The 22,868-nt window shown below is 39.2% G+C and overlaps 1 protein-coding gene across 2 annotated transcripts in view; it reads left to right on the top strand.

Annotated features, from left to right (window-relative positions):
• The window catches only part of gpc6a (glypican 6a), a 253,197-nt gene that overhangs the window by 206,288 nt on the left and 24,041 nt on the right, over positions 1 to 22,868 (top strand). The gene's annotated exons all lie outside the window — the stretch shown is intronic.

The following is a 22,868-nucleotide window of genomic DNA, read 5'->3' as shown; positions in this document are numbered from 1 at the left end:
CTCCCTAGGGAGGTGTTTCAGGCACGTCCAGCTGGGAGGAGGCCTCGGGGAAGACCCAGGATTAGGTGGAGAGATTACATCTCCACACTGGCCTGAGAAATGCCTCGGGGTCCCCCAGTCAGAGCTGGTTAATGTGGCTCGGGATAGGGAAGTTTGGGGCCCCCTGCTGGAGCGGCTGCCCCCGCGACACGACTTCGGATAAGCGGTTGAAGATGGATGGATGGGGTCGATTTCAGGGGACGTGAACATTCGGAAGCAACATGTCGATTTTCTTTGTTATCATGCTGGATTGTTTCAGATTGTTATTAGCTTTCAAAGTTTTGAAAAGTGACATCCTACCAGTTCATTTGTGGCTTTGTTGCATTCGTTTCTCAATCTTTTATTTCATTGGTCTGTTCGTGATGTTCACCCCTTCTTTTAACGGTTGGTGTTGACAATTTAAGGTCAATTGGCTGCATTTAACGGCACTAACTTTCACTAAAAGATGTGGCACAGAAGAAAGAGCTACTCGTAAAAAGCAAACCCGAAGTCTGTTAGCCGAGCACTGGCGGATACAGCATCCAAATGCCTCTGCCAGTAAAGAGCCTGAATAGCTTTGAAACACAAAAGACATTTTGTCAGATGGTTTAAGTTACAGTTTAATGGAGGCGTGCATTGAGATAGCCACTCTATTTTTTATTTCCCCAAAGTCACAATTACCGTGCGGCTGAGTAGGGCGAATAAAACACCAGTAAAGGCTTTTTTCTTCCTGTTGTATGGCATGGCGTCATGCTGTTTTGCAGATTCAGCAAATGTTTTTATGAGCAGAATAACCACAATGGGCATAAATGTGGGCATTTCCAGAGCATCTTGGAGTAGAGATTTTTAAGGGGAGAACCCAAGAAATGGGCTTTTCTAAACCAACATCCTCTCTGCTCAGTCATATAATTATGGATATTTTATCTTGCCATATTTGAGAAACTCTGGTTTGTGTTGTCCTTAATGTAATAAGAGCATTGGGGCCATTTGCCAGGTATGTTGCTAACTGAGACTTTAAATCATTCACCCAAAAATGAAAATGTTGTCATTGTTTACTCGCCATCATATTGTTCCAAACCTGTATGACTATCTTTCTTCTGTGGATCATAAATGGGGAAATGTTGAATAATATACTGGCAGTTCTTTCTGCTAAACGATAGCTTTGTATGAAAAAGTTAACTGACATTAAACCTGACGTGACACATCTAACAGCCTGTTCACACCACACACATTGTGGGTACCCTTTTCCATAGTTTGTTTATGTAAATATGCACTAGGAAGACATATTTGAACATTGAACCACATCTCGCTGTTATTTCAGTGTCTCGCCTATGAGTGCCACATATAAGAAGGCAACATTTAAGAGTGCGTCTTGAGACTAGGGATGTGCACAATTAATTATTTTACTGAAATTTTGTAATCGACTAGTTAGACCAGTCTAACAGTAAGAAACCCTCCGAAAACAGGCAAAAACTGTCTACGTACAGTATATGCGTTCCTTTTTAAAATGCTTAGGGGTAGATTCACTAAGAATAAATTGTCGGGGCCTGGGTAGCTCAGCGAGTATTGACACTGACTACCGCCCCTGGAGTTGCAAGTTTCAATCCAGGGCACACTGAATGACTCCAGTCGGGCCTCCTAAGCAACCAAATTGGCCCGGTTGCTAGGGAGGGTACAGTCATATGGGGTAACCGCTTCGTGGTCGCTATAACGGGTGGTTCTCGCTCTAGGTGGGGCACGTGGTGAGTTGTGCGTGGATGCTGTGGAGATTAGTGTGAAGTTTCTACATGTCTCCATGGTAACGTGCTCAACAAGCCACGTGATAAGATGCATGGATTGATGGTCTCAGATACGTAGGCAACTGAGATTCATCCTCCGCCACCGGATTGAGGCGAGTCATTACAACACCATGAGGACTTGAGGCGAGTTTGGGAGTTGGCAAGGAGAAAAGGGGATTAAAACGTGCTAATTGTGCTCCTTTAGCGCCTTCTTTCATTTGCCGGTAATAGAAGGATGTACAGTTTTGTGAATGAAGACGGCATTTTTGTCCGCGTAAACTGAGCTTTTGAAAAATGAACTCCAAAGTGGATACATTTGAAAACGCCATTTTCATGTTGTAGTGTGGACTGTGAAAACATATGCTTTGGAAAACGATGATGGAAAACGCATTTTTAATCATGTGATCTATCCAACCAAAACAATCAAGATGGCGGCCTGTCTTTAGCAGCGCTGTTGTGCCTGATACTCACTTTGATAGCATTGTTAAAAAATAAATGTAACTTTGTACAACCTTCACATTGCATTCCTTCAAAGGCGAAGGGAAGTTTACTCGGAATTGGTGTCCGGCGACGGAACCGTACATGCAGCGTGGAGTTTCCGCATGCGCAGTGACATGATTTAAGCATTTTCATACGTTTCAGTGTTGATGAGCAACTTTTGGAATACGCTTGAAAATGTTAGTGTGGACGATGAGCGTTTTGAAACAAAAACTCAGTTTTCAAATGTATCTGGATTAATGTAGATGTAGCCTAATTCGGTCTGAAAGGGATCCTAAGGTGGTATATTTAAATGGATGTGGACAGACGGGTTCAAGATTTTCTTAAATGTCTACTTAAGTCCGTTCGTCAAACAAGGTTATCGCATGATAGCTTCAGAAGATTTAGAATATAGCGCATGAGCCATATGGGCCACTTTGCATAGTCCTTTTTTCATTTTTGCACTCAACAGCCCAATTCCAATTCACTTTCATTTTTCGAAAAAGAGCGGTCAGTACATTTCTGAACATTTCTCAGAAATTTAAGTAGAAAAGGTGCTGCACAATGTTAGAAGACATACATCAAGTGCATGTTTACGTAGAAAAACCATTAAAAAACAGCTTGGTGTGAATGTTCCCTTAGACTCCCTATGATCCAATTTCATATTCATTCCAAGTTGATTGCATGGCCAAGCATTTGTTACCCCAATACATTTAAACATATCTTTCATTAATGCTGCCCGTATTGCTATTCAAAACCGCCTGATAAATTAATTTAATGTAATTGAACTCTGCTACCCCTGATGTCACATGGAAAAAGTGCTGGAGGCTGGTGGTGCATCTCAATAGCTTCCTCTTTCATGTACCCGAACCAACACCCAAACTTGCAATTCTCCACATGTCATGCCTGAGGAAAGATCTATTCATGTCCCAGCAAAAAGGAGGCCAGCCAAATTCCTCCCTCTCGCTTTGCGCTCACTCGCTCCACATTCTTTGTTGATCAAGTCACATCCTCTTCTTCTGAGTTTCGGTCTTAACCTTAAAAAGAATCGTCCTCTTAATCTCATCTTGACTCTCTCTTGTTGTTTAGTCATTTGTCGGCTCAATAGCAGCCTCCCTCTCGACTTGTGTTTCTTCAACGCTCTCTGAGTCTTCTTTTAAGGCAGGTCAATAGGGCATGAAAGCTCTCGGCACTGTAAGAAATATGTTTGATGGTTCATTAGCAGAGCTCTGTGTTGTGGTAATGTTTTCAAATTGTATGCTATCACATTAACTATTGTGTTAATCAATTTATTGACAACTGATATAGTATGCATTAAGCAGATGTTTTAGCCATGCACTCTCATCGTAAAAAATAAAAATAATACGGTATCTCAGATGTTTCTCCTAGACAGCAATGAGATTAAATGGAGACCAAATGGAGACATTTTGCTGAAGTCCATTGCTTCTGAATTGTGTATTTATTTGGTTTTTGGTTTGCAGCCAACACTGCAAAAAATCTTTTTCTTGCAGTATTTTGTCTTGTTTTCCAGTATATCAAATATCTAAACAAGATGCAGAAGCAAAATTACATAATATACTTAGTCTTGTTTAAATGTGACAACATTTAGTAATGTTTATACTTGAGACCTGTACCATGTTAAAACCGAACTATTAGGCATAACATGATATTCTTTGAAAAAAGAGTGTCATTTAATACCATGTGTATAAGGTATAATATGGTCAGATTTGGGAGGGTTAATTTTTAAATATATTCCACTACAGATTACAGAATACATTCATTAAAATTTGTAACATATTCTGTCAGATTACTCAAGGTCAGTAATGCAATCTGAATACATTCGATTACACACAATACGATTGGATACTCTGTAGTTTTGACTACAGAGTACAAAAAGACAAAATTCACATATACATATATATATATACACACAACAGTTAGTTCCGGTCCTCGAATCTGATTGGACGAGAGACGTTCCATGAGCACTGATGGTCTGACACCATCAGCACTCGGACGCTTCACTGTGTGTGTCACTCCGCTTGTGTTCATGCCGTTCTAAACTAAAGTGTAAAAGCAGTGCAGATCTGTTAAGAGCTACTGTTTGTCTTTTTTTTTTTACATTACACATGTTAGCCAGCAGGTGGTGGCAAAAGATAATTTTTGTGTGTAATATGAGCCAATTAGGTGACATGAAGTGAATCCGCATCAGTCGTTTACATTCAACAGCTCTTCATGATCACTTGTATTACTACAACTAAAGCTAGGAAACAGCTTTAAAGAGCATCAAACGAACAACTTCAGCATTACGGCTCATCACAGCTGAGAGACACAACAGACTGATTCATTACACAACTCAAGGCACTTACCTCTTGCCGGAGTTTCCACATTGGATACATATGGTTTAAAATGGCGGAGGACATTGCGGAATAGGGAGAAATACCCCCGCTTGGATGCTATTTTACCACCTAGAAAGCTGATCTTCAGAAAGCTGACAGCATCTCTGCTTGGGAGTGGCAACAGGTCCATCCATCCTTGTTTCTCCAATAACTTACGTACTCAGTTTTTTCTATTTATTTTTTTATTTACTTGTTCATTGAACTGTTATATATATGCAATGGCCCTAAATCAGCACTGCATTGATTGTTTCCCCAGGTGTTCCTTGTTTTCCGTTGTGCATTTAAGCCCTTGTTTCCCCCAGTTAAGTTGTCAGTTCTTGCATGTTTTGTTATGCTCTGTGCTAGGTTCCCTGTGTTTTTCTTTACTCTGTGTTTTCTTGTTTTTTTTTTAATAAAGCTGCACTTAGATCCTCATTCTTTGCCTGCCTTGTCACACCGTATTCCATAAAACAAGAAAACAATGCTCTTAATATTTGATATGATCACGATAAACTATTTTTATTTAGTCCTGCCAACAACAACAAAAAAACACAGTTGCATTAGAAATTCACAGTCACAGCCGCTTAGTTGGCAATAAAATGTGAATGGACAGGAGCCGTGATTACATCACACCTGAAGGTGTCTTTATGGCTCTCTGCTGAAGTGTATGGTCCGCACTGGATTAGCAAAAACAGCCAATAAAAGCCATAAAAGACTCTCAGACTTGACATGTAAAGTCCTGCTGGCTGGGGCAAATTTATTACTGTTTTCCTCCATCAAAGCACCATTTATAATAACATTTACTTGCCATCTCCAAGTACACAGAGCTAACAATGCTAGAACATTTTTACTGGATAATAGTTTAACCTGTGCCCACTGCATCCATTTTCTGAGCTTAGGCCTGAATTTGACGTACTCAATATTAACGGCTGTAGTTCATCACCTTATTGTATTACAGTTATATTTGTGGTCTGTTTTGACAGAAGACAATTGTAAGCCTTTTTCCCAGATGTCAGAATTTATTCAAGTCATAAAGAATTTTTTTTTCCAATAAGCTCAAATAGAGTCTATGTTCTACTTTTATTTTTCTAAAAAAATAAATCTTTTTTTTTTCACCATATCTTTTTTTTCTCTCTCAAAGATATTTTTTTTCCCTCAATTTTCTTCCCTCAAACTTTTTTTTTTATTTATATTTCTCCTCAAAATACAACACATAATTTATTTTTTTGCTTGCTAGCTAACAATTAGCATGCAGTACCAACCCCGGCCACAATGTGCCACCATCAGTAAGAATGAAATCTTACAAGGTGACAGATGACAGATGTGGTACATATCCTGCATTCACGTGCTTTCGGAATTATCCTTCTTCCCACTTCTGAAGTGATAATTATAAGCATGTCACGTTCAAGTACTTTGTTGTTGGAAAAAACGTTCATTCATATATATTTAATATATGAATGAATTGATTAATGATTAATAAGGAACTTTTATTTTGACACCAAAAAAAATATGACAGCTTGCTGAGATTTTGGTCAAATACAAGCTATTTTACAGTCTAAAAATGTAAAACATGCATCAAATAGTTGCTGATATGCAATGACAAGTGCAAACAATTAGCTGTGATGAGAAAAATTAATAAAACCTTTCATCTAGTACAGAAACTGAACTATCTGCCACCATGTTGAAAGTTTAGGACTCCTCCCATCTTGGAAACTCGGGATCAAAATGATCTCAGAGTTTCCCAGTCATAATTATGACTTGGGGTGTCGTTCATGCGCAGTTGCTCGAATTTACGATAATTCCGATAGCAAATGAAAGCAGCATTAATCTGTTGTTTTATCACTGTATAATACTCTAGCAAGAATTTTAATCAAGAAAAGGAACATATATATATATAATGTTTGAGAGTCTACTAATACATGAAATCCCACAATTAAATAAATATCCTCAGGTTACATATGTGTCATATGGCATTCGTTGTCAAGTGTGTCAACGGGAGTTATTTGTAGTTGTTTGATGACATTCACCACTGGGAATATGGATGGTGCTATTAATAATGTGATTTTTTTAATTTGTTGGCCTATGTAAACATGCACTAGATAGATGTCTCTGCCTGTTTCGACGCCTCTCATGTGTTGCCTCTTGAGGAAAAAAAAATTATAATCATTTCTATATGGAAATATTTTTGAGACCATTTTTTTTCTGAGAATTTTCTTTGAGAGAGAGAGAGAGAGAGAGAGAGAGAACAAATACATTTTTGAGAGAAATTTTTTAAGAGATAGAAAACCATATTTGTAGGACATAGGCTCAGGAAGTCACTGAGACACTTAGTGATTTCACAGTGTGGTTCAGATTTTCCGTACCCAATAAATGCAAGCACTGCTAATGCAAGACGTTTATTTTTCAATTAGTACAATTCTGTGTGCTTTTTGTTTCAAAGACATTTGTCATTACTATACTTCCATATACTTTGGATTTTCCCACCAGATTTTCAACCGGGTGTAGCCTTGTAGTCATCATCTTACGATGTGTTTTTGGCACGTTGACATTCCAAAGTGATTCGGAATGCTGAAATTGTTTGGTTAACCTTAAACTGCATGAAAACCACTGTCAGTGGACATGGGTGTAGCCGTTAAAGACGAACATGTGGTTTGTTTTAACAGACTGTTTGAATGCAAGGCTCTAAATGCAAGATGGACAAAATAATAGCCTACATTGTAACCATTTTTGATGCAGTTCCACTAAAGTCAACAAAACGCTCTTTCAGTTTAACCCCATGAAACCTCTCACAATGCGAGATATCCTGATAGTATGGCTATTTGCACAGTATTGATTGGGAGACTGTGATTGCTTTAAGTAATGCAAGCTTTTAGAGAGCCAAACTAAATGCATAAGTCTAAATGATCGTGGCAAATTGATCTGCTAATAAGAGTGGAGAGTTGGAATGCTTAAAAAGTGCTAACGAGGCATCTCAGATCCTTTTTGTGTGACCAACACAGCCATTATCACCGCCGCTTGTGTCATCATAACCACACCATGACATTAACATTAACAGTGCTCGAATGGCCTCTTGTGGATCTTTATAGACAACTGTAATGTCAAATATGATGTTGATCTTACGCATGCAATCGAGATAACTCTGTATGGCACCTTAAATTGCACTTGGGAAGACAAAAACAAACAAATACAGTGATAGAGGGCTACAGCAATTCAAGATGTTCCAAACTATAAACACTGCTGTTTGAAATTTCGGAAAAAAAGGCAATAAATAAAATACTACAAAAATGTACCATATAGACTTGTCCCTAAAATAAAGGATAAGCAGTAAGCTTGGGATTGATGTCTTTTTCAAGCATCGATAATCAGTAGATTTTCCAGATGATTATAGATATTTATACAGTATGTACACATACACCAGGGGCTCACCATCTCTCGAGGCTGCTGCAAAATCTACAGCGCCACGGAACATAACTCGCATATTTTCCATAAAATGTTATATTCAAATCAAAGGACAAAGATTATTTACCCTAGCCATCAGTGGATGATCTATTATGAACCAGACTGATCTCACAGTGAGATCGGAAAGAGTAGGTCAACCTTTCTTTATGTAAAATCAATGTATACTTACTGACATTCGGAACACTGCCCCATGTGGCCAAAGCGGTAAGTGTTCTTGGGCGTATGGTCACATGTGAGCGTCATTTTCTGGGTGTAATGTCCGCGAAGCGAGTTGTTTTCTGCTGTTCAGGCACATATAAGGAATGACTGTTTTATAAATTCTACAATCCAACCCAATGTCTACTTTTATGAGTATGTTTTATTATTCCCTGGTCACAACGGGATTCGATCCACGGTGTTCCCCGCTGATGGGACGTGCATCCAGATGCAACATGCTTCTGGGTATGCCACAGGGGAAAACAATTGAGCTGGAGCCATTGCACACATAGCTGTGAGAACATCATGACGGTCCGTGAGTCAGCATAATGTCGCCAATCCTAGTGAATCGGAGCTATTGGAAACAACATGCCGACCTCACGTGTGATGACGTTGCGTGAACGTGCATCTTTCATAATGCCTACACAATGTATGTTCGGTTACAATTATGTGTTTTTGTGGTTTGACAGCTTGAATGAAACCTCTTCAAATATACATACAGAGACATTTTATTATAATTTCCAATTTTGCAGTTAAACCAGTTTCAAAGACTAACTTGCAAACTCATCAACATCAATTTCATTCTATCAGGAATACTCGCAGACTTGAGTGAAATTGAAGATTACATTTATTTGATGAATATAAAACAGAAAATGAATGTCTCTTTTTGGAGTAAGCCCATCTGGCGGTCCGAAGTTGTAGTACTCAGAACCATCATACCCTGCCGGAGATAGGAGGCAGGGGCGAGGAGCCTACCCTCGTGCAGGACGGGACTCAACTGGTGGTGGTGGGGTGGTGGAGGTTGCCGTGTTAGCACACTGAAACAGCAATGTGATAGATTGTGAGCAGACTTATAAAGCAATGGCTTATATGTGATTGGCTGGGAATTACCCAGCTAATGGTGCGATGATGTACAGCTGCTAGTCTTCCCGCTAGAACTACGCTGCATTTACATTTTATGAAGAAGTACAAAAACCTTAACTTTTGTGTGTATGCGTCTTGTGGAGGAGCTTGAAAATACCCGTCCTATGCTGTGATACCTGTGCCTTGCAACATGTTTCACCTCCTTGTGTTTTCCCAACGCTATTACACCAGCCATTCAACAGAAGCACAACGAAGTGAATTGGAAAGCACGCAAATTAGATTTTACTTTAAATGTCAGCTAATGTTAATATATCGAGCCTCAAAAATATAAGGTGCCGATCAACAATCAATATATAAGATTAGCCCCTTTCACACATTCAGCCCAGAAAATGTACTGCAATTTTCAGTTTAGAGGTCATTTCAAGACGTTTTGTCTGGTTTTAAAAAGGAATTATACAAAAATACCAAATAAGTAAATACAGAAGCACTCTTGTTGTGGAATAAGTGGAGCCGGAGCTCTTTAAAGGAAACACCCCAGCGACGGTGTTACATCTTAAATGCAGTTACAATGCGTTATAGCTTTATTAAAGTTCAAATAATATGGAATCAGATCATGTAAATAACTACAAACTCCGAAACTGGCATTTCTCTGTGCAGTCAGAACCTCTTCTATGAGCTGCGCGAATGTCCTGATCTAAGGGGGAGAGATTGAAACTGCACCCGACTGATGCAAACTCTGTCACGGGGACGCTTAATGCAGCTAGATTATAACGTGATGGCTCGTGTCTTATTGAATCATACTATATGTCACTGTGCATTTCTTATCATGAAGAACATTGGCAGTACGCAGCTTTATTAATAAGAGAGAGTTTGTTTTCTTGTGAGTTAAAGATGGATTGAAGTGAACAGAAAGGTGAGAGAGTCTTCGCTTTTTTCCCTTTAATTCAGTGATTGTCATTTAGTGGTATTTTTAAAAGATGATTTGTCCTATATATCGTTAGTAAGCACGTTTAATACAACCTTTTAAGTCAGGACACAAGCCGTTAGTTGCACCTCTAAGCACATAAGGTACATACCAGTAAAGGCAACACAGTGATATTTCTGTAATTTACCTAGTCGCATGTGTGAAAGGGGATACTATTTTATAACATGCCTAATAAGCTGCCAGATATACAGTAGGGTCTCTAATCTGCACTAGAAAACATGACAAGTAATATTTACATATTTTAAATTTTATGACATAATATGAAGTGAGCGAGTATATTTAATTTCAGTAACTTTTACTTAAAACTCTGATATGCATGAAATTTAATTACGCTTAGTAAAATTTAAATGAATAATTTACTAGAACATTCCACTTCTGAACTTTCATTATTAAAATGTTAAATAATCTAGCACATAACATATGAAAGCTTTTCACAGGAACGCTCCATGCATGCTATGTAGTCTATAAGATGATTGGATCTGCAATGGATCACAATATGGAGCTGCACATGCAGACTTCAACACTTGGTGCACAAAACATGATGATGGTAACAATTAACAGTGGGTGGTAGAGCGGGTTGTCCACTAATTGCAGGGGTTGTTGGTTCGAATCCCGGCCCACATGACTCCACATGCCGAAGTGTCCTTGGGCAAGACACTGAACCCCAAGTTGCTCCCAATGGCAGGCTAGCGCCTTGCATGGCAGCTCTGCCGTAATTGGTGTGTGAATGAGCGCTTTGAATACTGCTAAGGACCATATTTTTTTTTAACTAAACTACTTTAAATGATTAGTCTTTTGGGAAGCTACAGTACAGTTTAAAAGTTTCCCCGACACTGCAGCTTACCTCCTGGGGCACTGATTCACATGAGCAGGTGACGGCACTACTCAAGCAGAAGTCATGTGTGGGACGTGATGTGCTCAGTTTCTCTAGGGCTGACCCCTCTGTTCTCAGAGACAGAGATTATTTTTTTCCCCCATGAATAATACATATCTTTGTTAACTCTTCAAGCGTGTTCATGGCTGGGAAGATCTTGAAAGCCCCTTATTTTGATATTCCGTTGCTCGCGCTCACGTTATGTCATCTACCCTGGTTCTTGAAAGAATTGAGCCCTTTCATTTTTAACATAGTTTACTGTTTCTGAGGAATCACTGACATGGGGGTTGATGGATGGTGGCATTGATCTAATATGCAAGCTACTTTGCATTTATTATTTAAAAGGATATGTCAATACACACTAATTAAGCTTTCACCACAATATATTTAAAGCCGAGTTGCTTGGATATTTTTTTTTTCAAAGGCAAACATCATAGTTCCAATTACTTTGAAAAGTAATACAGTAAAAACCTCTCTTCAACAAGTCCAATGATTTGATGTGTAATTCATGTCTGCAGCACAAATGGTGTGCAATGAGTTATGCAAGAGTTACTACTTGCGGTTTGTTTAATACAGTAATTGTGATGCTTGCCTCAGCAAAGTACACAATATATTTCGCAGGTCTGTATGTGGAGTGCGGTCCAGCTGGGAGGTGAAATTCTTTATCTAGAACGATTCTCGCATGCTTATCGTTGTGTTCATAGCTGAGAAATTTTTAGACTGACAGCTCTGTATACAAAGCCTCTTTTCTGACACAAACAAACCGGCAAAAAAGTTCACCAGACAATGAAATGTTTGCATGCATAACCTTTCTACTGATGTGGGAGATATTCCGCCAACACAGTTCAGACTATATTCATATTCATAAAACCCTTTATATGCAAATAATGCAACACAAAGTGTTACCCATGCTCAGCATAACAAATACGAAGGAGAATATAGGGTGATGCATAAAATACAAAGGCTATTAAGAAGCAATGCAGATGAACTATTAAATTAAGAGGACACCCAATGAATACATTAAAGGCAGAGATTAAAAAAAGATAACTAGGGTGAAAATGTTTATATTTTAAAAAAATGGCACTGAAATCTCTGTCTTGGCTCATACTTTTCTAATACAATTAAAACTTTGAATGAGAGGTGGGTAGTAACATGCTACAATTACTCCGTTACATTTACTTGAGTAACTTTTTGGAAAGATATCTACTTTTATGAGTATGTTTTATAGTGGGTACTTCTCACTCGTACTCAAGTAAATTTCTGATAAAAAAAAATGCACTTTTAATTTGTTACAATGCTTAGTGTTCCTGTCGTTACATTACTGGTTTTAATTTAATACATGTTAATAAATGCGCCATTTATTGAGATTTTTGAGTGGGACTGTAAAGGGAACAATGTAAAGGAGGAGGTGAGAACCGGCTTGATGATATAATGAATATTTTAATTTGACGGTCAGATGCCCTTAAATGATCTCTCTCGCTCCCGCACCACCATCCGCAGTCGGTCTTTATCCCTCTCGGAGGCTTGATTGGCCTGATAAGGGACCGAGTGTGTAAAATCATGACCCGGCCCCGCCCTCCACCCTGTCACATTCTTCCCTCGTTCTCTCAGGCCGGGGAGCCCCCGGCATGACTTACACCCCCCCTCCCCCCTTTTCCTGGGGGAGGGCGTGCCCTAAGCTCCATCTGCCGGCAGGTCATTCCCACCTTCCGGAATCTGGGAGAGGACAGGAGCAGGGAAACAAAAATAATTAAAATATGTGTGTGTGTTTGGCGGGCGGTTACTTCCCGTAACAGTGTAGTAACCTGTAAAATTTAAAAGAGAGGGACAAGTCCAATGTGGAGTGGCAGTGGGAGAGAGAGAAGAAAAAAAAAAAACACTTACTCGCCGGTGCTCCGATACGCCGTAGCTTGTTCCTCGGCCACTCCTCCACCCTCTAGTGGACGACAGCAGCGCCTCCACGGGCAGATCGCAGGCAGTCCTCCGGCCCTTGGCGGACGGAACTCCCCGCCACGTTCTCGGGGAACAGAAGGGGTCTCCCCCGCCCCTGGCAGCGGTTCTCCTGCTCCAGGCGTTCGGCAGTGAGCCCCTCCCCATTCGCCGGTCTCAGACCCCGGCGCGTTTCAGCGGCTAATAGGGGTTTCCTCCACCCCTGGCAGCGGCCCTGACCGCTCCAGGCAGTTGGCTAGGAGCCCCTTCTCCCTTCATGTTCGGCAACCAATTCCTTCGCTTCCAAGCGGCCGTGCTCCTCCGTCCCCCGGAAGACGGCCGCGACTGCGCCGCTGGGGTGGATGGGAGCGGCGAGAACTCCACTACGGCTTATGCCTCCTTCTTCCTGGGTCTTCGGCACCAGTGTAAAGGAGTTAAATGGAAAGGAGGAGGCGAGAACCGGCTTGACAATATAAATAATATTTTTATTAAAAACTTAAACAAAAAACACAAACACACACAGGTGTCGGACAGCAGCCCATAAACGATCTCTCTCTCTAATGCACCACCATCCGCAGTCGGCCTTTATAATTAATTAGCCTGATAAGGGACAAGGGTGTGTAAAATCACGAACTGGCCCCGCCCTCCGCCCTGTCACAGGGACTCTTACGACAGCGGGACTTCACAGCTGCTGTACGCTGTCACTTGAGGTGCGTTCAACACTACAGGAGCAAGCGTGGAAAACAAACATTTCTTCACTCCACACAATACCTTCATTTACACAAAGACAAGTATATATTTCAAAATTTAAATTACAGCTACAACTTGAGAAAACGCAGTGAGGACAGTTTTAGAGATTGTAATAATGTGGGCTTGTCTGTGTCATGGTGATGCTTGTTCATTTTCAGTGTGAATCTGTAACTGTGGGCTCTTATGACCTCAGTTTCTAAGTTAACATTTTTAAATCAGCGCTGCAACATATCGTACCATATAAATCCTTGTAAACATCCGCATTAAGAGCAAATGTTTTGCCCTGCCTATCGCGATTGTGAGCATTTCTGCACGGACAAGGTTGGCATGTGCACAGCATTTGTCTTATGGAAAGCTAGCTTTCAAACAGAGACACGGTGCAATACACCTTTAGTACAGAGCTAATTGTCTACATTATTTCGACACTGAACATGCTGGAATTACACTGAACTACATTTACGCAGGACTTAAAAAGCTGTGAAAAAATTACAGAAGGCATGAATAAAGCATGGTCTTGCTTCAGTGTATAATTAAACATTATATATAATTTGGGAATGTGTGACATTGTTCACGTTTTCCACCATAATAATTACTAGAAAAATGTTTCCAAACGTTCAAATCTGAGAAGCATCCTTAAAGTGATAGTTCAGCCTTTAATTAATATTCTGTCATCATTTCCCCACCCTCATGTTCTTTGAAACTCATGACATTTTCTGTATTCTGTGGAACCCAAAAGATGTTAGACACAATGCTAGGATCTGACAGTCTCAGTCATCATTCCCTTTCGAAATATAAGGGGGAAAATAACATGCAGTGAAAGTAAATGATGAGTAAGTTTAGCTTTCTGTCTAAAAGGAATATTTTTCCCAAAATTGCAAATTTACTCATCATTTGCTCACCCTCATGCAGATGGCATGAGAGATTTTCTTCTTCTGATGAACACAGAGATTTTTAGAAACATATTTCAGCTCTGTTGGTTCACAGAATGGAAGTGAATGGGTACCAAAACTTTGAAGCTCAGAAAACACGACACTGGTTCAATCTATGTCGCCAGAAGGGATATGATAAGTGTGGGTGAGAAACAAATCAATATTTAAATCCTTTTTACTAATAAATCTCCACTTTCACATTCTTCTTGTGTTTTTGGTGATTCAATTCTATGTGCATATCACCACCTACTGGGCAGGGAGGAGAATTAATAGTAAAAAAAGGATTCAGAAGTCAGTGATTGTAGTGCAGTGTTAAGGAAATGTGTAATGTAGCTTTGGTTTCGTTTGAAATCCATACATCTTTCTGGACTCATAATAGCAACTCTATGTTTCCTGTGTTTAGTTCAAGAGATTTTTGCGTTTACTCACAATAGCAAACAATTATGTCAAAATAGATGAAGTTCCTGTTTGAACTCTATAGAAATGTACATTTAAGCATAATAAATCTGAGAAAAGAAAAGGTCCTAGGATAGAGCCTTGGGGTACACCACTTGTTTTTTTAGGGATTGATCAGGAAGAACTATTTGACAAGTTGATTAATGTGGTCAGTTAGTGAGTTTATTTTGCAGCAGTGCTTTAAAGAGATAATTCACCCAAAAATGACATTTATATCACTATTTAATCACCCTCATGCTGTTCCAATACCATAACACTTTCCTCAGTGGAACACAAAATAAGATTTTATGCAGAATTTCATTGTATGGATAAAAAAGAAATGGAATGATTGTTTTCCACGGAAAGTAAGAAATTGATACAGAATTCCTGCACCAAGATGCTTCTGGACATTTCTTAAAGCTGTTTAATATGCAGAGTCAAATATAAGTAATGCATTTGTTGTTTGATTTCCCCAAAATATGTAAAAGATGTGGCTCTGCGATGCTATTAAAACATTGATCGGTTTGTTTGAGCACCCCTACCACTTGACACAGCAACATTGACCAATGCTCGATCAATGGTGTGAGTTTGGGGCGGGACTACTGTATCTGTTTGTACAACCAATTGAAGACAATGGAAGTATTCAGGAAAACGATTTAAAAGCAATCATTATTGTAGCTCAGAAATTACACAATTCAGCTTTAAAGTGTTGTGATCCATGATGTCAGATGCTATCAAGGAAAATATATGTATTAAAGGGCTGTCTTTATGTTGTGACATTGACAAACATCTATTTAATACTAATGTGTTTTCTGACATGCTTAAGCGTTAGTGTTTTGCGAGCAGGCGAATGTGGTTGTAATTAAAACGTTTAGCTAAATGTTAAAGCGTTCTGCTGATGTATGAGAGTACACAGTGACAGGCAATAAAAAGAAAGAGTCTGCGTCACTCACGGCTCATCCTGTTGGGGTTAGTTTTCAGCTCTTGGCAGGTACGTCAAGAAGATGGGCTGTAAAAAGCGCATGAGGGTTGCCGTTGACATAATGGGGGAGGGAGGGGGTGCAGGCGTTAGCAGTGTCAGTCGGTTCACTGGCACTTTCATCAGACAGCAGATGACTAGACAGTGCAATGTGAACACTATCTGCTCTGGAGAGAAGCATGTGTTTATAGAGGGAACTTGAGGTGGTAATGGCAACTTGCTAAGCCATGCCCTTAATAGGGACCTCCAACGTCTGCTGTGTTAATTTTAAAAGCAGTGCTAAAAATGATGGATTGTTCAAATCAAAACGAGTAACCAGAGTAAAACAGATCCACCAAGGTTTTTGTCTTGCAAAAATGTTAATGTTATAATGCTTTGTCATATTAATGGATGGTTGTTGATATGACCTTCTGAAAGATTTTATAGGTTTGGATATCGATACAGATTTCCAGATTCAATTCCGATTCACAAGCACTCGATTTAATTTGATTCCAATTACTTTGAGGTTATTTGAGTTTTAGTGTCCTTTTTGCTTACACGTGAAAGCAGTTTGAGTTGACAATTCTCAGTACAGATACAAAACACTAACTAGGTTGAGGAAACATTGTTTCAAGTTTACAGTCAGTTATCAGGCTAATCAAGCCTCCGAGAGGGATAAAGGCCAACCGGAGACGGCGGTTCGACTGAGAGAGAGATTTACGAGCAGCTGCCCGACACCTGTGTGTGTTTGTGTCTTTCGGATCAGTTCTTCATTAAACTATTATTTATATTGTCAAGACGGTTCTTGCCTCCTCCTTTCCATTAATCCCTTTAAACTGGTGCCGAAATCCGGGAAGGAGCAGGGATGCGCCGTAGTGGAGTTCTCGCCACTACCATCCATCCCAAAGGAGCTGCCTCGGCCATCCGCCGAAGGACGGAGGAGCCCGGCCGCCTGGGAGCGGAGGAACGGGCGCCGACCGCAAGGGGAGGAGGGGCTTCCTGGAGTGGTTACCGCTGCCATGGGCGGGGGAGACCCCTACCGTCCACCAAAGACGCGGCGAGCGTTCCATCTGCCAGGGGCCGGAGGACTGCCTCCGATCCGCCCGGGGTGGCGCGGCTGATGTCCACTAGATGATGGAAGAGTGACCGAGGCCAAGCTATGGCGTATCGGAGAACTGCCGAGTAAGTGTTTCTCTCTCTCTCTCTCTCTCTCTCTCACTGCCGCTCCGCATTGGCGTTTTCCTCTATTTTAAACGTTACTGTGTTTGTATGGCGGTATTTCACTGTTACTGTGAGTATCTGCTGTTTTTAATTATTATTGTTGTTTCCCTCCCCCTGTCCCCTCCCAGATTCAGGAAGGCGGGGATGACCTGCTGGCAGACGGGGTGGGGGGTGGATATATGGCATGCCGGGGGTCGTGATGGTACACACCTGGCCCCTAAACAGGCTAATCAAGCCTCAGAGAGGGATAAAGGCCGCCTGGAGATGGCTGTGTGACAGAGAGAGAGATTTACGAACAGCTGTCCAACACCTGTTTGTGTGTTTGTGTCTTTTGGTTCAGTTCTTCATTAAACTGTTTATATTACATATTCTATTTATACTGTCAAGCCGGTTCTCACCTTCACCTTTCCATTAAACCCTTTACAGAAATGTAACATAAAACTACTTAAATTACTGGTCTTCACTGTATGATTATTATGCATTAACACTTTTAAAAAAGAAGAATCGAAAAGTATTTAATGTTGGAATTCAGTTGATATTTAATTAGCAACAATCATGATTCAGTAGAATTCAACATATTCATTCATCAGTCATTTATCATCTAGAACTCAATGCTACTTTTATGTTGCATGTACGTTTACCGAATACCAGAGGATGTTGTTGTTTACTGTGAATAACCTAAACAGTGAAATATCACGCTGGGTAATCCCCTGTCCAATTACCCAAATCCACTCCACACATCTAATCTATACCAGCATGAGAGGAGTGTATTAGCACGACATCGTTCTCGCCCGTAGGGAGAAAGGAGAGTGAGAACAAATAGTCCTAATGAGGCGTTCTGACCTATACAAGTCTCAGATCTTCACAAGGCTCGGCCTGCTAAAGCTGTTTTGAGGGGACGTGGCGGGCCCCCAAACTTTACAAAGAACGCTGGAGGGGACATGACTCGCCAGGCATTTGATCAGACTAAGAAGGGTCACCAAAGCCAGACCCTGGAAAGCAGCAAGGGCGCATTTAGTATGCTGAGCCGAGAGGCGAGCGGCTTGCATGACTGGTTCAACTGGCTTTTGTCATGACTTCCAAGATCTCAGGCTTGAGGGTCGGGTGAGCTGTAGACACAAGAGGCGAGGCTTTAAAGTTTGTGTTTGCTTGGTGCAGAAGTTTGTAATTCTTTCTGTGTTGTTACAAATACTCAGTTCAAAAAGTGCAAAATGCTCTTAAAGGGATAGTTCACACATAAAATCACAATTCTGATGGCTAGGGCTAAAAATACCGATTTTTTTTTATTCATTAAAATCACTCGCGACCAAATTCTGTGCTATACGACAAAAGATGTCTGTGATTAGACACTGCCTGGATAATGTTCATATTTCGCTCGCCAGTGATTGAGTAGAATAGTATCGGTTAACCTAAACCTTACTGATAGTGTCATAAAAAGCAAATGAGAGAAAAGACGCACAATTTCACATCCATTTGTGGTGCTTCTATGACACTTTCAGCTCACATGTAAGCTTGCGTGCTCTTCAGGACTCGTATCTTGGTTCCTAACAGCTATTGTACAGCTTCAAATGACTTAAAAAATAGGGTAAAAATAATGCCAGAATTTTCAGAACTATTTCTTTAAAATGAATCGGTGTGTCTATAACAATAGATAAAAGTTTCAAACTTTTCCCTCACTTGTAAAACAATCTCAGTTCAAAGCAGGGCTGGACTGGGAAGATAAATCCGCCTGGGATTTTACATGGCAACTGGCCCAAAAGTCGCATATCGCGGCGCTGTTTTCTAGTTCGTTCTGCATAACGCAGCGGCTCATTTTAGCTTTTCACGGCCCATTTGGAACATTTCATGACTGAACCACCAGCTCGCTCGGTTCTCCCGATGGCCAGTTCGCCCCTGATCGCCCCCAAAGTGCGTTGGCCCACCGGGAAAATGCCCGGTATGCCAGATTAACAGTCCAGCCATGGTTCAAAGTAACAATGGCATTACATAAAAAAATATGTTGTATCTGTATTGCACTGAAGGAAAAGTCTCTTCCACTGAAGAATCCTTCAAAGCACTTTTTATTATTTCAAAAGGATTTTTGCTGTTTTCTAAATAGTCCATTGTCTTGTTTTTTCTAGTCGTGCAATCTTTAACATATCATTATATACCCAACGACCACATAGCATGGGAAAAAATACAACAACATAAAAATAACTCAACTGGGAATAAAATCATTATAAATCGGGACATGCTATCTCCTAAACTTTGTAATAGAGGGCAGTTGCTGGGGTATTTCTGAAGGTTGAATGTTGCACGTAGACCTGGCCTGTGATGATGGGTAGCACTTGTATTCCCCAGTGAGGTACAGAACTATCAAGTATAAATGGTGCCGATTACATATATATTACCAAAATGATGGATCGTTCCCACTAAAATGTTCACCCATTTTAAGTGAAAAGGAGCAGTCCAGTGTGTAAACTACTTTAGTATGTTGTTAAAGGCATGTTTATATCTATAGTAGGGTCCAAGAGTCGGAGATTACTCATGAAAACACTTTTATTTTGCATTTCTCTTATTTTACATTTACTATAAAAATCAGATGATCATGTTATCCAGCATCATTTGAGAATGTTTCAAACAGCATCTTGTGTTTTCAATGGAAGCAAGTACATCTGACAGTTGTTCATGTTAAATGTCACAAATCTGTTCACATTTGATTAATGACTTTTTTTTTATAATTATATTTTAATTTTAATAGTGCAGAATAATAAATATTGTCTTTCATTTTACTTCAGAACAATTATTTATTTTGTATTTATAAAAAAATAAATCCTGATTTTAAATGTGGTTTCAGACTTTTGAACACTAGTGTATTATATTATTATTATTATAATTATAGTTATTATTATTAATAATGCATTTATAATATTAAACTCTGGTGCATTTTTTCACAGTCAAATTTAAAAGCTCACCATTCACACATACTGTCGACTTATTGCAAAAATTTGGTCTAATCATTCCAGAAATCCTCACAAAAAAACCCCACTCCAATTATTCATAAATATTATTATATTTGTTTATAATCTTATAATAAACAGCATTTTTTCGTCCTAGCTTTGTAAACATTGCACTTGAAATTGCACTTTGAAAAGTGTTATTTAATTCCACCTCTATCACATTCCATCACAATATACAGATCTGAAATGTAGGTGGCGCTTTAACGCATTTTAGCCCTCACATGTATTTTTGTACATAGACATTCAGTCTGACTTTAAGTTCATGCACCACCCTTTTTATTTCATTGAATATCTCGGCCTCTGAGTGGACTAGAAGCTCAATCTAGGTGTCATTAGAAAGCTGAAAAACATGTTTTTCTGATGATTTGTTTAGCATGCTTTTCTTGGTGGATGGCATATTTTGTTCTGGACATCTAATATATAACATTAGATTATTCAGTCAAGCAAGCTCACAGACAAGTAAAAATTGCTTTATTTAATTTTTTTTTTTAAAACTGCCTAATGTAATAGCAGCAATATTTTTTTCAGCTATTTGTGGCTTACAGTAGCAGTGATTGGCACATAAAAGAGCCGTTTGTAATTGATGACGTACAGAAATTAAATTTCATTTTGTGATACTTTTGAAAATCTTTCAAACTGTGGTATGAGAGCAACAAATAAACAGTACAGTTGCATTCCTGAGAGTGAGAGCTTTCATTTAATATATGACTTGTCCATTTATGTGCTTTGTGAAGGAATTTTACTCTCATGAAAATATGTATACCCCATTGCCTCTAGGGGGCGCTAATTTTCAACGTGAATGATAAAGGCCTTATTTTGTTATTTTATCTAACAGAAATGCAGAAGTAATGTTATCTTTGAAATGTTTAGATTCTAAGCTTTTAAATGATATCTCATATGCCTGACTTATTTATAAGAAAACATCTTTCGCAATATAGCGCCCCCCTTTTGGACCTGCCGTTAATTGACCACTGTGGTCTCTTATCATATTGCTGTTGCCATCATTTAAAAAAAAATAATCCATATTCCTTGTGTTCTAAAGTCGTATGATAGTTTTGTTTAAGGAACAGACTGAAATGTAATTTCTAATATATATATATATTAGTTGTAAAATTGTAACTCTACATGCTCACGTATTCAAACTTGATTCGTCAAGACACACCCTGTTTGTTGACAATGGCAGCACCGCTGGTTCTCACATTTAGTGTAACTGAATGTGATGCACCAAGTTTGAAAACGGTTAATTCTAAATGAGATTTAAAATTGTATTTGCTCCTCTCACAAAACTATTGTGTGGTTTCAGAAGACTTGGAATATAGCACTAAAGTCCTATGGACTACTTTTATGGTAGTTGCTTTTATGGTATGCTTTTTGTTCTTTTTGGAGTTAACCGCACCAATTTGCTCTTTATATGGGAAAGAGTAGCGCGAACATCCATTAAAACAATACATTAAAATGTTCCACGGCAGAAAGTCATAATGATTTGGATCATTTTCGGGTGAACTATTCCTTTAAACCTCTAATACTTCAACCCAGAACATGATGACATTAGTTGAGCTGCTGGAGATTTGGTTATAACCCGCGTGATGAGTCGAGTCACATGTAGGGAGTATTGCCCAGCAATCGGACTGTGCTGTCTGCCTGCTTTCCAGTTTGGACTAGAGTTGAGAAATGGGTCCCAAGTGGGTAACTGTTCCTACCCTTTACTCATCCCTTCTGGTGGGCCTGTGTTTTAATGATCTGTGTGGCCGGCCCGTTAGGTGATCTGCAGACTGTCCCTGTGCGTGATGCTCCCCCAATAACAGCCACTCACTTACCACTAATAAAGGGCTTCTCTTAATACATGGCATGTATTTTAATACACCTTTGAAACACGAGTTGGTTTATTTATTTATATGCTCACTTGGCTCTGTTTCAACTGTCTGGGGAGCTTTTTTTATCTCCCTCGCCCACTCTCTTAGAGGCCTAGCAACATCTAGTGGCCTTGATTGAAAGAAATAAAATATAAAATATGTTTGTGCTAAATAAATAAATAAAATATATTTGTTTCTCACTTTGGCCTAAGGGTTATTTATGTAATATATTGCTGTCAAAAACTGAGAAAAAAAGTAGTTGCTGTAACATAAAAAAAAAAATCTAAACACAAGCAAATTCATAATTTTGAGTAAAAGTTATGATCAGTTTCTTTGCAAGTCATTCGTAAAAATAAATAAATAATTGAAACCATTGAAAAAAGGTTTTACTAATGATTTAACGTTATAAAACGCTAAAATTATGCAACTTATGCAGAGTGTGACAATTTATATATGAATGATTAAGCAAAGTACTTACATAGAGCATTATAATAACACAATTTATGTGAAATGGGTTTTACGAATACACTGTAGAACACTCAAATGATGCAACTTAATAAAAATGTCCCAACTTACATATGAATGATTTATGAAATAATTTAAATAGAGCACCAGAATGATGCAACATGTCAATTTACATAAAAATTGTTTCATGAATGATTTATAGAATGCTAAAATGATGCAACTTAAGAATGTTACAACTTACATATCAATGAGTTAATGAATTATTTACATAGAGCATTATAATAAAGCAACTTACGCGAAATGT

The sequence above is a fragment of the Xyrauchen texanus genome, chromosome 5 (assembly GCF_025860055.1).
Source record: "Xyrauchen texanus isolate HMW12.3.18 chromosome 5, RBS_HiC_50CHRs, whole genome shotgun sequence".
NCBI lineage: Eukaryota > Metazoa > Chordata > Actinopteri > Cypriniformes > Catostomidae > Xyrauchen > Xyrauchen texanus.
The sequence above is the reverse complement of the archived record's forward strand: the minus strand, read 5'-3'. Positions and strand labels throughout refer to the sequence as shown.